This window comes from Gordionus sp. m RMFG-2023, chromosome 3 (assembly GCF_954871325.1).
Source record: "Gordionus sp. m RMFG-2023 chromosome 3, tfGorSpeb1-WG-v2, whole genome shotgun sequence".
Lineage (NCBI taxonomy): Eukaryota > Metazoa > Nematomorpha > Gordioida > Chordodea > Parachordodidae > Gordionus > Gordionus sp. m RMFG-2023.
The window spans coordinates 18,079,257-18,097,648 of NC_088777.1; the positions used below are offsets into that span (position 1 = coordinate 18,079,257).

General features: G+C 26.4%; 1 long non-coding RNA gene across 1 annotated transcript; it reads left to right on the top strand.

The window, feature by feature from the left end:
- Positions 1-9,614: 9,614 nt before the first annotated feature.
- Positions 9,615-15,019, top strand: LOC135926048 (uncharacterized). Its single transcript, XR_010571776.1, has 3 exons — positions 9,615-9,665; positions 10,615-10,757; positions 14,968-15,019. It is a non-coding gene; the product is annotated as an uncharacterized LOC135926048 (long non-coding RNA).
- Positions 15,020-18,392: the final 3,373 nt, after the last annotated feature.

Sequence of the window (18,392 nt, forward strand, 5' to 3'; positions counted from 1 at the left end):
ATTGGGGTAACAATGTTAACGCAATTAACTTCTTAACCCTTGAGCGCAAAGACTTTAAATTTGGTGTGAAGATGTATTTCTATATCTAATTTCTTACATATATTCATTTTTAAAAACTTTCTCAGTTGGGCATATTTTGCCAAAAAACCGTTAAAAATTATAATAATTACCCTCTAATTTATTTTGCTTTTAGTAAAATATTCTACACCTCTTTCTAAACCCATGGCTATAAAATAAAATTTATTGGAAGTTTATTGCTTAACCAGAAGTCACGCAATAACGATTTACACAATATATCCCCTTGGGGTAAAGTTGCTATGGGTAAAATGGTTAAAATGTTCCATCTGATTTAAGCTGTAAAAAGATAATGTTTAAAAATTAACGTCTACACCATAAATGATACCTTTGTGCAAAATGGAACATTAATAAATAGTTTATATGTTATTTGAATAAAATTTTAGTCTCGAAAAGAATAATTATAATGCACGATGTGCCTAAAATAGACACATTCAAAATATACTATTTTTGATATACATTCCGATATTGTATTGATTTTGTACTAAAAGTGATGAATAGATGTCAAAATTGCAATATTTTGTTCAATTAAACAATATAGTTATGTTAAATTTTAATCTGACCACTTTACCCTGATGCGTAGCCACTTTATTCTTGGTATGGAGTAAAATGGCGAAAATGGCCCATTTTACACAGTAAATACAGCTCCTAAAGTATTAAAGGTAGTGAGCTATACTTTTTTTTATTTTGTAGATGAGGAATTTGACTACTTATAAATATGTAATTTGTTCTGTTTTATTAATATTTAAAAATATTATGCTAAAAAATATAAATCGTTTTACCCCGGTCTCTCCTATATCATTTGACTTGGCTACTTTGGATATTAAGTTTTCCTCGAAATTTAACCTTATAAGAAGTTGGAAGTGAATTTTAATTATCCTAATGTTGTAGGCGACTCGAAATGTAAGATCTCGCAATTTTACCCTTTTAAAATCTAAATTTATATAATTTGTTAGCACGCGAATCGTTGAAAAAGGCAAGAGCTTCCGATCCTCATTTTGAAGGTCCATATTATATTGAAGCCATGTTCTACAAAGATCTCCAAAATTTGCTATTGTCCAATAATGAATTAATTGCCATTGCTGCTCAAGTATAATAATTTAACATTATTGAGTAATTATCATATTTCTTAATTAATAAATGCCGGATAATGGCATCAAGAATCGACTAAAATCTCAATGCACGATCTCAAATTTATAAAATAAAAAAAACAGTTTGAGTTTTCGAGATAATTTTGAACCTTCTGATTACATGTCTGACATATTGTAATTTGACTTTTGGTTGATGATAAAACACATAAAAATGATCATTTTTATTAAGCCTTCCGTAGGGAAAATCCTGGAAATCCTCCCAGAAACCGTCCAAAGAAAAACCAAACTTATTTTTGTATATTATTTTATATAGATTTTGTATGCAGTCAATATGTTTACTTCATGTGTTATTTCTTAAATAAAATATATTCTTCCAACCCTAATATCGATTATTGGTTAGATCGTAGTTTGTAATTTTAATATGCATTCATGGTTTCAAACAAAAATTTTAAAAGAATATAGGATCTCCTAATCAGGAGTGAGAGTTTATTGAATAAATAGTAAAAGAATAAAAGGCAGATAAGAATAGTAAGATCACAAAAATAGAAACTCGGTTCTAAAGAGAATTATATATAAAACCACCTTTAGTAAGATTACTCAGAAATTGGGTTCCATTCTATAATTTTAATAGTGACTCCAATAAATTTCAAAAACAAATTGAAGCCTTTTGTGTTTAAAAGAATAAACAAATTATGTTGTCTAATTTATCAATTTATGTTTGACTAAAAAAAAATAAAAAGTGGTACTTTTAATTATTTTGAATTTTTTTTAAATTTTAATACTGAGAGCCAATCTCTCGGGTGTTTTTTTTCTCCAATTTTCTGATTATCATATATGATTATTATAATATCTCGCATAAATCTGTTAATTCCTTCTATTTGAACATCAATTTATTAGTTTTAATTTTGTTTGATTCTATTTAAGGTTGAAAAATTTTTTTAAACGATTATTCCATGTTTAAATGGTAACTATTCAGTCATTTTATTACAACAAAGATTAGATATAATTTAAGTGATTATGTTTTTAGTAAAATTTTGTTCAATAATAATCAGATTCTTAGGCCTAACCCTATGTATTTACAAAATTTCCCAATTTTCAAGCATGGCGAATATATTTATGCCTGTATAACGTAATTTTAAATTTTTTTTCATAATTTTGAAATATTTGGCTGTATTTGTAAATTGTGAAAAATTTGAAAATACAACTAATTAATTTATTTTAAACTTTTTTTACATTGTCCTGGTTCAGATTTTGTAAAAAAAAAATAAAGTTCGGGTTAATATAAAAATATTTTAAAAATATTGGCATTTAACTGACCCCCACCCTGTTCAGGCCTGAAGGTCTGGGAAATTGATTATATATTTAAATATTTTCTATAAATTTAATAGGTGGATTACATTTTAAGGGACAACACATTTCAAAACGAGGCCTATTTTGTTCTCAAGGGAATCCAAAATTATGTAATTTTTTTATTCGAGATTTTATAAAATGGTATAAAATGTAATTATAATAAAATAAGTTAGAAATCAAATAAATATTGAAAATTAGATGGAAAAGTATCATAATAAAATAACCTTTTATAAAAATTAAATATTTAATATGGGCAAAATGATATATAGCGTTGGTCATCATGTAGCAATCTGCTAAACAACCACCAATTGTTATTTTAATTTAATTGACCATTTCCATAAAAATGGCCTATCAATGTAAATCTGAATAAGATGTTAATTGTTCAGCTGAATATAAGTGCTATTCTATCTTCTCAGTTTCTAAATTTAATGTAAAGAAATTTGGAAAATGACCATCCTATTTTCAAAATTGTAAGAAATAGGGATCCTTTTTTATTTCAAAAATCTAATTGAAAATAGAAGTGGATAAAATTCTCTTATAAAAGCAAATAAAATTTAAAATCATTCAAATTGTCAATGGAGCTAGAGAGAGAACAAAATACTTAAATTCAAATCGTAAAAAAAATTGTAGACATAATCTTTAATTAAATCATGGAGATATAAAAAATCTCTCTTGAAAATCAAAAAATCATGATTTTATATATATGTATATCTATGTAAAATCAGCATATTTTAGAAAATTAAAATTATTCTAGACTGCCTTAATTTATTTTTAATAGGTGTATTAGATGTTGTAAGGATTGTAGTTAACCCAGTGGCTGCAGTATTTGTTGCAAGGTTTGTAATTGTCCCAGTGGGGGCAGTAGTTGTAATATAGTAAGATCTGTAAGTTGTTTTCCTTTCTTTCACTATGGAATTAAGGAGTCTTCGTCAATGTCTCCATTATCGAGCTGAGAAGTCTAAAACTTACCCCAAGAATAAGATTCTCAAATATGGGATCTCATTTATTAATAATAAAACTGAGATAAAAATTTAATTTTTTAATGGGTGTATTATATTATAATCCTCAAAAATAATAAAACGCTGAAGATAAAATATTTTTATAAAGATATTAAATTCGTGAAAATATAATCATTTCTTAACCCATTATTTAAAGGAAGGGAAGGGAAAGGAAAGGAAAGGAAAGGAAAGGAAAGGAAAGGAAAGGAAAGGAAAGGAAAGGAAAGGAAAGGAAAGGAAAGGAAAGGAAAGGAAAGGAAAGGAAAGGAAAGGAAAGGAAAGGAAAGGAAAGGAAAGGAAAGGAAAGGAAAGGAAAGGAAAGGAAAGGAAAGGAAAGTAGATGAGAAGAAAATTATTATAGGCTTGGAAATTTTTAAAATATTAAATTTAGGCCTGGGCCTGCAAATTGTTTTTTAGTGGGAGCCTGGGCCGGGCCTGATCAAAAAATAGGCCCATGAATGTCTCTGTTATTACATATATAATTTTTAGAGAGGCCCTTCGATTAGACGTTACACGGAGCTTAATGTATTTTGTCAAGCTACTGCTAACGCTCGAATCCAAAAAACGGAAGACGTTTCTTATTTAATTTCAGAGTAAACAATTGAAATTTTAATTGTTAGGATATATTAATTTTATTCCATTTACAAAATTTGAGTTTTGTGTTTAGCAACTAGCAGTAAAAAATCATGCTCTGCGTGGTACTAATGTAACGTATTTAATTTTATATAAATATTCCGAAACAGGTTCTATCATTGTGATTAATTTAATAAACAGCTTAATTTAAAGGTTATATTAATTTTCAAGGGAAATCTATCAAAGGAAAAAAAATTGGAGGAAAAAAAGGGAAAGAGGAAGTGGAGTTTGAGAAAATTGAAAAGTTATAAATTTTTTATAATTTCCCCCCATAGATTCAGTAAGATTTTAGAAATGTTGAAATCACCACATAAAGGTGGTGCCTTTAGGCATAAAGTAAAGCATCTTTCATGCCATGTCCAGTCATTCAAGTTTCCATTTCATATACTAATTTAATTTATATTATAGTTATCTATTTGTCGTCCCTTTTTTGCCATTTCTTGTGCCGCCCTTAAGAAATGCCTAGGGTAAGCTGTAAGGATGATCCCGAATACAAGAAATTAATTATGGAAATAAGGATGGGTTTGAACTAACTCGAATAGGTGTTAATTGTTAAACGGTCGGAAAAATATTAATGTTTAAAAAATATCTTATTTATTTAAAAATAATAAAAATCTATAACAAAAAAAAGTACGAAATAAATGCATAATATAAGTTTATAGAAAGTTTTCTTTCTTTCTTTCTAAAGTTTTAAATATATATATTGTTCAACAATTCTCATTATGCAGAAATTTAATGTAGTATATCATATATTATGTATATATATTTATCCATACTCAAAAATAATAATAAAAGGTATAACATATTATTACTTTACGTTTCCACTCTGGATAGATAATGTTAAAAGGCGTAAAGCTCTTATAATTAGTTTAGACATAAGCTCTCAATTCCTGAATAAACCTTTTAAAATTAAATAAAGGATGACTTAAAGTGAACATGTTATTGACAAAATCCCCTATATCTTATTATGTTCAGTAATTTATATTTTTTAAAATAAAAAAATACTATGGTTTAGAAACTGGAAAGGAAATGATAATTTCATCGGTAACCAATAATATAATTATGCTAATTTTTAGTTTTCCTGTGTTAGTTAAAATTCTTTTTAATAAAAAATTATTCTTCAGTCGTTTTATACGCAATGTATGCCATATTTTATATAAGGATATGCCTTTATAGGAGGCTTGTGCGATCCTAATGTAAGCTGTGCTATAATTCATCCAACTAATCTTGAGACATCGATAACCATTGGACATGAAACGGGCCATTTGTATTTAACTAATTATTTAAATAATTATCATTCATTTAATGAGATCTCGAAATATTATATAAATTCTCTAAATGCAAAAAATAATAATTAGCAATTTCAATAAACGAGATTTTTGTTAAATAGATTTTTTAGACTCATAACCTTTTTCAGTCACATAGCTTTTAAACCTAATTGCCTCCTCTGGTCTAGTTCGTAGAAAAGGGGCACTATGTGTTTGAAAAAAGACACTATGTGACTGAATGATACGACAATGTTATATCTGGCAAAGAGTAAATGTAAAATTTGTATGTTTCATTAAGATCTTAATGTATTTAAAACAGATTTCGCAGATTATTGTATAAAAAGTGGTGTTTTAATATATCCAATTAAATGATGCAAATTTAATAATTAATTTTAATATAGGCTAGGGGCTGTGCATGATATGGAAAATCAATGCAGCTCTCTAAATGCCGGGGGTATAATGCACTATGAATCAAGATACCCAAGAAGAGCTGAATGGTCCGAATGCAGCGTTCGTGAAATAGGGACACATTTAGGGTAATTATATTTTTTTGGCCCTTATATCACGTTAGTGACATATTTTATCCAAATTGTAAAGGAAATAAGAGACCTATAACGTAAAAATTTTTTGGATATAAGTTAATGATATACCTAAAAAAATAAACCTCTTTTCGCAATATTTTATGTATATTTAAAATAATAAACTTTGGTTTCATTTTTTTATAAATAATAGGCTATCTATGTTAGATTATATATAATATTAATTTATCTTACTGTTTTTTATATTATAATTTTAAAGGGTTTAAATGTTAGAAACTAACCATTTCAATTTCACCAAATTTTATTCTCCCCACACCACCTCCCATATATAGGCAGTAAATTCTTTATTATTGAATATTGGTTTGGTAGCTCCACCCGTCCAAAAACTGTACCAAAAAATATATTTAGATGGAATGAGAAAGCTTTATAACATGTTGTTAATATTATGATTAGCATGAATATATAATATTTATACTGAAACACTTAGAAATTCGATGCAATGTATGGCTAATGGGGATAGCTATAGAGGTTCCAAGTTTTCTGCTCCAAGTTTTGATTTAAACAATGCTTGTCGCTCATTGGGGAATTATAATTTGCAGCTCGAATATGTATAATTAATATATAATGTTAAAATTGGCATATTGATTGATGAATATTTAGTATAATTTTTGTTTATTTCTAATTTTATATTGGCATTTACATATTAAAAATCAAAAAGCTAATAAAATTTAGAGATTATTATGCTAGAATTAAATTTATGAATCCTTTAAAAATACTATTTCATAAACGGGAGTTTTTTTTGACTCATAGAATTATAAAATGCCTAATTTATTTTAAAATACTTGCGGGATAAATACTTTTATTTTATTAACTTTAATTTAAAACAATTTAATAACATTTTTTTAAATTACATAAATTTAAATAAAATACAATGATAAATACTCTACTCACAAATTTTTTCTTACAATTAAATTAATAATTCTAAAAAAAATTTTTTAATTTTTAGAAGGAAGTTATAATTAAAAACTAAAATACGCCCTACCCACATGGTTACCAATATTATTAAGATAAATGATGAAAATAACATTATAAACAGTGTTTTAGAAAAGAATTATAACATACATGAAGGAATAGGAAAAAAAAGGAATGAGATAGGCAATGCCATCCCTAAAATTCGAAGATGTGCCTTTAGACTTAGAACATATTTTATGTCATGTCATTTTCGTTTCCATTTTTTTTAAAAATTATAATTATCTATTTGCTGCCTTTGCCATTATTTGTGCCGCCCTTAAGCAATGCCTAAACTAAAGTAAGCTATAGAGATGGTCCTGGATACAGAGAATTAACTATAGGATCAAGGATGGGTTTGATATGAATCGATGCTAACTGAACGGTTGGAAATTTATTAATGTTTTAAGCTGTAATTACGATATGACACCGCTGATTGATTTTTATATATTGTTAATAATATCAATTTTTCTCTATTAATAATTTTATCTTTAATTCTAATCATGATATATAATCTAAGAATTATTAATTAATAATAAAGAAAAATTGTTCTCATTAAAGGATTTTAAAAATAGATCAGCTGTTAAATCGTGTCGTAGGATCCCATTATGATTCCAGTCAAACTCTATTTCAAAAAAAAACAAATTCGTTCTATTTATAAGCAAATATCTTAGCATCCAATAATTATTTGCAAAATTAGAAGCACGTTAAAATCAGCACTTTCGCGTTCATTCATATCTAAAAAAAATTATTTTTTATAAATTTAAACATAAATAAATTGCATAATATAATAATATCATGTTAGCCGTTGGTATTGATATATTTTTTTTTGTAATGGGATATTGTGAAAAATTATGATTTAAAATAGAATATGTGATTAGATTTTTTTTCTCAGAATTTTCATCCGATTAGCTTCAACGTTTAAATTAAAACTGAACTGAATTAATTAGTGTTATTTAGGTTTTATTTCTGGAAATTGATTAAATTTTAAAGTTTTATATTTTGTTTCTAAATAACTTAGATAGAAATCATTGTCAGAATTTATTATTAATCTCTTGTCAAAAAATATAATAGTTTATTCGTAATTATTTTATTCTGCGAAAGCCTTATTTAAGTCCATTTGAGTTTAAATACGGAGCTGTATTATTGAGAAACTTAATATAAGAATAATTGGCTTGATATTGATAATTTAACTTGCATCAACCCAAGCAAAACTCATCTACTATTAAATGCAATAATTTAAACATACAATTTTTTTTTATCTTTGTTGTAAGAATCAAATAGATCAAATGCATTTTATCTTAACTTTCTAAAATGGGTTGCTCTTGGCTCGCAGCTATATTACTATTTTTATTTTAATATTCTTCTAAAGAATAAAAATTGAATTACTTATTGTAATTAAGCCATGAGAAAGATATATAATCTGAGACTGAACTCTCAGATTTATCTATAAAATAATACATAATAAAATAGAAATCATCTTAGAGTAAAATAGAAACTATTCAGAAAGGAAGCATGATAAGAAATAAATTTCTCAATCAAACTCTTCTTTGGATATAAAGTACTGGTATAAAAACCAGGCAAACCTTTTATTAATTTCATCATTCCATGTGTCAAAAATATTATTGTATCATTTAATAATAATTATTCTTACATTTTAGAAGATGTTGTATCCATTCTATTGCTTCAAAATTTAAAAACGTTTCAAAAAACGCAAGCTATTTTGTCTTTTAATAAATCATTTAAAATGCAAAACGTAAATATGCTCATTTAAACGAATGAATTTAAAATGCATTATTTGCGTTTTGAAACGCAGCGTTGAAGCGTTCAATGTGTGCAATAAGGATAAGAAAATAAAAAAAATTTATTAAAAAATTCAGATTATTTTTAATTAAAAATTTTTTGAATCGAAATCTTAACCATTTTAGAATATTTAAACTTTTTGAAAATAAAAACTTAAACATTTTTAATTAAAATAACTTAAAAACGCGAACGCGTTCATCAAAAAAAATGAACATGTTTACATTTAAAATTAGTCTAAAATAAAAAAAACGCCATTTACCATGTTTTTTCAAAAAAGCAAATTTTATTCCCGAACGCAACAATATCAAATTAAATAATGTAAAATAATATTTAATAGCGAATAAAAAATGCAATTCTAAAATAAGAGAAATCTTGTTAAAAATGTTTATATTTCAATTCGTAAAAACAAATAAAGCTTAATTGATATATAGGCAGAGACCTAACACAAAAATCTTCGACCGCCAAAAATAATTTTAAGAAAATTATTATCCATAATTTGAGGCATATCGAAGCACTGGCATGGGTCTCTCCATTTAGCAGGTGTTGCTGGGTATTTATTCTGCCTTTGATAAATAGTTTAATGGGTAAATTACAAAAATTTATTTAAATAATGATAAAAGGGGAATTAATAATATCCGACGTAAGATATTTTACGAATACCAAAAAAGTTAGTGTTTTATGAGAGGAAATGATTGGCGACCACACTAATTATTAATGAAATGTTTAAATTTTAAAATAGATTTAAAAAATATTTTACACTTTAAAAAAAAATAACAGAGTAATTGCACTGCTATTCGATGTATTTCGCATAATGGGACGTATTACATTCTACCGGAACCACTAAATTTCCTACCTTGCAACCAATCTTCTAATCAATTATCAAGTTCCGAAACCGGAGCAGTACATATACCTTTTTATTTTCTTTAAATATAATTTGTTTTTATTATAGTATTAGAGAGCCTTGATTTTTTCAGGTTAGCTCCGATTCGAGGACAAATTTAGAAAAGTTTGTTCAACCAATCAAATCAGAGTATTTTTTTCAAATATCCAAGTCCAACTAGATCCCATCCAAAAATCCGAATACATCCGAAATAAAATTATGTTTGAAAAAAAACGATATTAATAAGAAAGCGGTAATAAGCGCATAAAAAAATATAAAAAATTGGTGTTTTCTTGAAAATAACATTTATAAAAACATTAGGAAAACAGGATTTAAATATTGTCGAAGTCTGCGTCAGGCTCACCCTATTCTAAATAATTTTAAAAAGTCCAATCCGGAGTCTGATAGAATGCTTAACTGAGCCCACCGACTCGAGAAATTTCTGTTTCCCGGCCTCAGGATCCCTGAGCTTATCATTCTTTTAATCTGACATGAATTGGTTCGTGTATGTCTCTTATACTTATATACAAACGTATTAGTTTGCGTTCATTATTAATTTTAAAAGAATCAAATCTTGAATAACTTTAAATATAAATCTTATATCCATTTTATCATTTCTTTTTTTACAAGAAAAAAACACATCTTTTAAAAAAAAATTGGTAAAATATTTTATGTAAAAAAGTTTCTTTGCTTTCGACAATGATTTTAATATTTAACATCGCGATGCGAACATTAAGAGATGCTCGAAAAAAATTTAGCCTCCAACTATATTGAAAAAACTTGGCTATGCCATTTGGGTAATTAGGTTAATAATATATAAAAAAGAATGAAAATATATATATTATAAATATTGGCCTTCTCATCCAACAGGCTATATAGGAACTTACCCCAGTAATAATTTAATTTTTTTTGTCATATGCAGGAAGATATAATAAATAAGTATTAATGTTACATTCTAATTTTTAAAAGATATGCTACAAGGGTGTCTGTATCTTAAAATCCAATTTACAAGAAAAGGCCGGGGAGTGGAGTTCCTGGTCGTCTTGGTCAGCGTGTCAAGGCGATAACATAATAGGCTATGCTACAAGGGATAGAAAATGCGATAATCCAAAGTAAATAATACTTTTCTTAAAAATTTTATGAATAACATTTTTAAACATCTTCAATTAATAGATTTATTGGTTTAACTGCACACATTGATTAGAATTTAACATTTTCTGCTACTCGTCAAAAGTTTCCAAAATTTTTGATTCGTAATAACTGAAAGATATCAATTGAATTTATTTGAAATCAGAGATCTGCACAGCCCAGGCCGAAGCTTGGGAGCTAATTAGGCCTCGCTATTTTACGTAAAAAATTTTTAATGCACATATATAATTTTTCTTTCATAAAAATTATTATGGGCTGGGCAACTTATAAATTTTTATACCTATTTTATAAGTTTAAACAAAAAATGTTAAGATAAAATAAATAAAGAGCCAAAGCCAATCATATAATTTTTTTAAAGTGGCAAAAACAAATTTAAAATTCCATAGGCTAGCGGGATGGTTAAACCTTTTAAAACAAGGAAAGACGAGTCATAAATTTACCAATTGCTAAACTCAAGAGTGGAGCTCTGTAAATTCAAATTTCCCAGATGGGCCAAACTTTTTATTTATTTTCAAGCTCTAGGTCTCTAATTTTTATCATTTTTGGCCTGTTGAATCCCTCGTCTTTATTTCTGTGCGGAACGCACAGAGCGGGGACTATCGCAGTATCTGTTTATCAGTTATAAGGGCCGCTGGCTAGCTCGGGTATAATACTTGAGAGTTCTGAGGTGGGGAGAATACGTTGAGAGGATAGAGAGCCCAGGTTTATGGCTTTTACTATGATGGAGAAAGGGTGGCGTCTAGATTAAGAGAATTTACAACTAAATGAAATGACACAAGTCAGGTAAGATGTTTTTATTCTTTCAATATATATAATACATATGTCGTCGTAGGCACAACGTAATATGAAGAAATTATATTCTAGTTAGAGGTTTAGATGTAAGTATAATTTAATTAAAATAAATTAACCCCAAAGAAAAGTTAGCCGCTTCCCAAATATAAAAAAAAAACTCCTCTATTTATACTATTTCTAAATATTTATGTGTACAAGTTATCTAACAAATAGCATAATGTAAATATACATAAACGAGCGAGATATTTTGTGTATAAATTGTTCAGCCAATCCGACTGCTCGGGGCACACATGATAAGCAAAAACATAAATATAATTAAAATGATGTAATTATTTGATTATTTTCCACTTAATTAGTGATACAAAATTGCTCTCCTAGCCAACTCCAAACTGTTTAGCCGGGATTTTAAGCAAAAATATCGGTTCGTCTTGGAACGCGAATCAAAAAAAATTAGCTCAGTATGAGTGCAAGCCGAAAAAATTAGTCTGTTTAGTCTTCAAGTGCGAGCCGAAAAAAATTTCAGCCTTATAATACTAAAAAAAATGGCTAAAGCCTTGGAGATTGAGCTGAAAAAATCTGTTTAACCTTAAAGCGCGTGTCGAAAAAATGGCCCAGTCTTAGAGACAGAGGCGAAAAACTGGCTCAGCCTTAAAATACGATTCTAAATATTCGGGTCAGCCTTGAAGTGCCCGCCATAAAATCGATTCGCGAACCGCTTAAATTTTTATTTTAGAAATTAATACAATGACAATGAAGTAGATATTTTTGATCCTGAACCTGATAATTATATGTTATTCCAAAATATAAATCTATCAAGATAATCAGTATATTAAATTTTTTATAAGCCGCTAAAAATTGGAACTTAATAATTATAGATTTGTTAATATATTTGACTATTTTTTAAAATAAAGGAACATTTTGTTGGTTTTGGGAAAATTAATCTTGAATTCGATATTAAGTATTAATGAACTTTTATTAAAAATGACTATGACAATTGATTGGCTATTATGAATTTTTTTTTAAAGTCTTTAACTACTAATTTTTTCTAAATATTGATAACTATTTGGAATATTTTCAATTTTTTCCTATTTTAATTAATCATTTTAAACTTTTACATATTTTTGAAGTAAATTGGTAACAAAGATGACATGCCATTAATTGTGTGGTTGAACAAGGTTTAAAATGACTAATAATAATTGTCCCTTTAGCATTTCGGAAAAAATTGAAAATATTCCTAAATAAAAATAATTATTAATATTCACAAAAAATTATTAATAAAAGATTTTTTTTAAAAAATTATAAGTAGTCAATAGTCATCTTTAATATAGGTTCATTCATAATTTACACATTAAGTAATATTCTCAAATAGGAAAATTTCCTATCAATATTTTGTTTTTCTTAGAAAATAGTCAAATATAATAACAAGTCTATAAGAGTTTAATTAATATTATTAGGTTCCAATTTTGAGCTACTTGCATGAAAATTTAAATTAACACACTGTCTATCTTGAAAGATTTACATTTTGAAAAATATATAATCTCAGATTCAGGGGAAAAAATATATACTGCCATTATATTAATATTTAATATAAAAATTAAAGCGGTTCGCTAAGCACTTTTATTCTGGCACTACAAGGTTGAGACGATATTTCAGGCTCGCGCTCGAATGCTGAGCTCTTTTTCAGCTCTAGCTTCAAGGGAACCGTTTTTCTGCTAGCACTCCAAGGTTGAGCCAATTTTTTAACGGCCGGCGTAGCAAGGTTAAGCCGGTTTTTTCAGCTCTCATTCCAAAGCTGAGCCGATTTTTTGATTCACGCTCCAAGGCTGAGCCAACTGGAATATGCTAGCGTTGATGTGTTTTTTCTTACAATGTCTTATTTTTTGAGCTCATTTTTAATAATTTAAAAATCTGATTTTACCGGAAATGTATGCCGTCAAGTATGGAATATTTACACTATGAATTTCAGACAATCTTTCCATGAACTTTTAAACTTACTATAATTTATAATGAATTTTCCATATATTTTTTATATAAATTATAAATGACTCAAAGGTTAACAGCAAAATTGCCTACAATTCATTAGAAAGTTAGTTATTCCAAACATGATAGAATATATTTACGGTAAAATCCGATAATTAAATTTTAAAAAATGCGGTCAAAAAATGATTCATTGTAAAAATAACACATTGAGGGAAAAAACACATTGAGGGAAAAAAACACATTGACCCTAACATATATGACACAGTTGTTACTAATGTCTTTTAATAATAAAAAAAAGTATGTATTAACTTTTATAAAATAAAATACGTTTACCATTTGTGATGACCAACTAAAAAATATAAGTTGTGTTAAATACAACAAGAAGCCCGGCACGTTTCAAATTTTGAAAAATAAATTAAAAGCATTTTTATAAAGTTAAATAAAATTAAAATTCTAAATAGCTTTGTTAAGTGTAATTGTAATTTTAGGGCTGACTTTAAGGGTTCTAGTGGGGAGATATGAATAACATTTACCAATTACGTTCTAATAGTAAACTCTCCATTTGTGCATTTCATTTCATAAAATATACAATGTCAAAAAATTATTATATAAAAATTAAAGAAAATCTAATAAGTGAGGAAAATAGAAAGATGACAAACAAAGGTAAAAAAATTAATGAAATATAAAAAATATTATAATGGAGAAAAGAGAAAAATTTAAGAAAGATGACAAGAAATAATATATAAAGATGAAAAATAGAAAATAAATTATTAAATGACAAAAAAGTACATAAAATCGAAGAAGGATCAGAGGGAAGAGAAAAATTGAAGATGGTATAGGGCAAAGATAAAATATCAAAAATGAAATGAGAAAACAATAATTTGCAGAAAAATGATAAAAATAGTTTTAAAATGAAATAATATTAACGAGAGATGACAAATAAAATTTTAAAGGAAAAAAAGATTAAAATAAATTCCTTACAAAAAATTGGAAAAAAAATGATGAAGAATGGCATTTTGATATAATTTGAATAAAAATTTCCCTTTTTTCATTGGACCTTTTCCTTTTTTTCTTTGTATCTTTTCCTTTTTTTGATCGTACTATTTCTTAAGCTTTTGACATTTTTCCTTTATCTGTAGTACCTTCTCTCTATTTGAGGAACTGTCACTTTTAATTTTCCTTTACGATTTCTGAGACTTCATTGTTTCGATAATATTGAATTTATAAATAATAATTGTTCATTTTAATTTTGGTACCTGCCATTTTATTAAGTGTTGTGTGTTGTTAATTCATTCCACCCCCTCCAATATTTTATAAAATATAGGTGCACTTTTAATTTCCCCCGCATGTTATTATCTACATTTATTATTTAATTATATTATTTTTGCTAATATTTTTAAGGCAGGAATTCGGTGGACTTTACTGTCAAGGAAATAAAATCGATAAAAAAGTGTGTAGAAATAAGGTAATTATTATATTATATTTAGAATAGATATTTTATTATCAAAATACATTTAAATTAAAAAAAAAAAATAGGTTGATAGAAATAATCTACAAAACAAGGCTATCTGCAGTAAATACGACAGATCTTCAATTTATAGAGCATTTGGTATTATTTTATTCCTATTTTGATTATAAATATATTTTATTTAATCTTTTATACAAAATATAGATGCTCAACCATGTGTTCTATTTTGCTTTGTACAATCCAAAAATATCAACATGAATATTGGGAAGGCTGTCGATGGAACAATCATTAAAACTGAAGACTCCTTAGATATGTGTCTTAACGGCGATATTATTGTCAATTGAATTTAAAATATTTTAACTTTACCACAATTTTAATGTTTCACACCTATTTTATTTTTATTAATAGTAATCGATCCCCTCACCCCACACCCTCCTTAATAAACTTAGATAAAATAGTCATTCAAAAAAAATTCCAAGGGAAAAAAATTGTTAGAAAATCCCCCCCCCTTCCCCTCCCTCTCCACCACACTAGATTATATAAATAATAAGATAGATCTTGTACAAAAAAAGGTCAAATTATAAATATTCGATTCGTGCTTTAATAAAAATTATATATATAATATTAAGTTGGATTTAAAAAATTATTACATTCTTACAATATGGAGGAATAACGTGCGCATCTCTGTAGGGAACACCCTAATTTAGCATTGCAATTTTGCATACTCAATTGTTTATATTTAATATATTTTAACATTCGGTTATCCAATCCTTGCAGAGCTATTATAATGGGGAAGAGGTAACCTTCTAAAGCGTCCTTGATTTAAAAAAAAAATATTAATAGTAGATTTTATATCTATTTTCTTAAAAAATATTTAATTATTTAATACACCTTTTATAATATTAATCAACTTCCGTCTAATCATAATTACACTATAAAAATTCCTTGGTTAAATACATTTATAGTTGAATTTCAACTTTATTTTGTATTTCATCCATAAAGATAAAGGCTTCAATATATGATACATCCATTTCCCAATATTTTTTCTATCATAATTAAACAACTTCAATGCGGAAGTTGTTAAACATGAGCAGCTGAGATTGAGAATTAATAATAAAGTTTAATTAATGAAATTGTATTTGAAATCAATATTTATTTATTTTAGCCTATAGGTTGTGATGACCAGTTTTATTCTATAGCCAAAAGAGACAAATGCGGTATATGTAATGGAAATAATTCTCAATGTGTTACTTTTGAAGTTGAAAAGAAGATAGATTTAACAAACGGTAAACAATATTGTAAAATATTTTATAAATTATATTTTATTCTCATAGTCAGATTGTCGGAAAATAAAACTACTTGAAAATAATTAAATAAAAATATTTTAATTGTTTAATTATAATTTATATATATAAAAAGCCTATGCTAATCAAGAGGGGTAGAAAGGGAGGGGGGGGCATCATAAAAAAATTCCAAGGATTGATCATGACTTGAACAATTTGTGATATCTTATATCAATTTTAGTCCAATATTGAACTAATAGTCAGTTTTTGTATAAACCTATTTAGCAAGCCAAAGGTTCTTTCGAAAGTAATTTTATAAAAATAATCAGTTAGTTTCATAAAAATGGGGAAATTAAGTTTCGCAAATTTGTCAAATAGATATAATGAGAGCAGAAAATTAATTAATAAAATTCAGGCTTAATATCTGATAATTCAAACTCGTCCGATAACTCATTTTTTTCCTATTTATTTAATAAATTTCCTCGTTTCTCATACAATATACCCAATAAAAATTTTTATTGAAAGGATTGTAATTTCATGCTTTTTTCTTTTTTGGCTGACAGAAGTCTGGATACGCATTTGCTTAAAATTTGAGATAATTTTATGATTTATAGACAATGAATTCCTATTTTTGAAGTATTTAAAGTATCCTAATAAAAACAAAGGACTTAGAAATAGACAGACATTTACTTAGTCTATATTTGTTTATGATCATATGAATACAGATTTGACTGATATAGCTAATTTAACTCAAGGAATAACGTTCTTATATTTCAAACTAAAATTGGGTTATTTTCAAGGACTCAATGGACCCGGAAGTAGTATTGGTAAAAAAATAAAATTTGTTTCTCAGATTTAACCTCGTGTGATCATAATTTTTTTACACTTATATTAATTTTAATCATCAGAATACTTGGTTTATTCTGTTAAATTTTTAATCACTTTAAAAAGTGTCCATGAGAAGATAAAAATTTTGACTCGTAAAGGATTGGCATTATATCTGGCGATTAGTTTCCTTTTTATCAATATTATATAAATTGAAATAATTAAACAAATTATTTAGTTTTGGTCCGAAATGGAACGAGATACATGGGAATTCAGATAAGTAGCCTCACTGATATAACCTATGAGGTCAATACAGAAAATGAAATCATACTTTCGGAGGCCCTAAGAGGTTCTCTTATAATACAAGTAAATTATTTTAATAAATATTTTAAATTTGACCCGGTAATTTGTGATGTTACTCAAGTGGTCAAAATATTTTTGGAAAAAATTGAGAATAAGTGGTCATTTTTAATTACAAACTAAAGCTCGACAAGACAACCTTACTAACTAAAATATTATATATCTACTATATTTTTTTCTAATATAACAGCTTAAAAATAATTTGGTGGGAAAAAAAATTTCGGTGAATTACAAACTGAGATATGCAACTCCAAGATAATCCATTATTATTAATTATATCAACTAATTTGCTTAAATAATTCAATGATTTATATATCATATCATAAACAATATAATATTTGTTCTTATCCTTTCATTTAAACATACATTATATTATACATAATAGTAATCGTAAATTTTTAGGCTTGTGCTTGCTTATCTTTTTAAATTTCAAATAAATAAAGCTGTGCTCATTGGGGTTGATTATAAAAAAGAATATATTACAAGTTTAGATGATTACAAGATGTATAGTTGTAAAATTAAATGTAGATATTTGACTAAAATTTTGATAGCCTAACACCAAAATTTTTGAGGAGCTCACATTCTATAAAAAAATTAATAGATAAAAAAATTATAATGAATGTTACAAAATTGTTTATAGAATTAATTTATAAATTTATGCTAAATAATTGGTTCATTTAATAATTGTAACTAATATTTAAATAAAATTTAGGTATCAAAGTAAAAAAAATTAATATATGTCCAAAAGTATTATATACCAAATATAATTGTAATAAAAAAAAGAAAGGCGGAAGTATAATGTTATTTTTAAAAAAAATTAACTATGATAAATGAAATTCCACTATATCAAGATATAACTAAGTTTTAGACGATCCTTAAAGTAAATCATT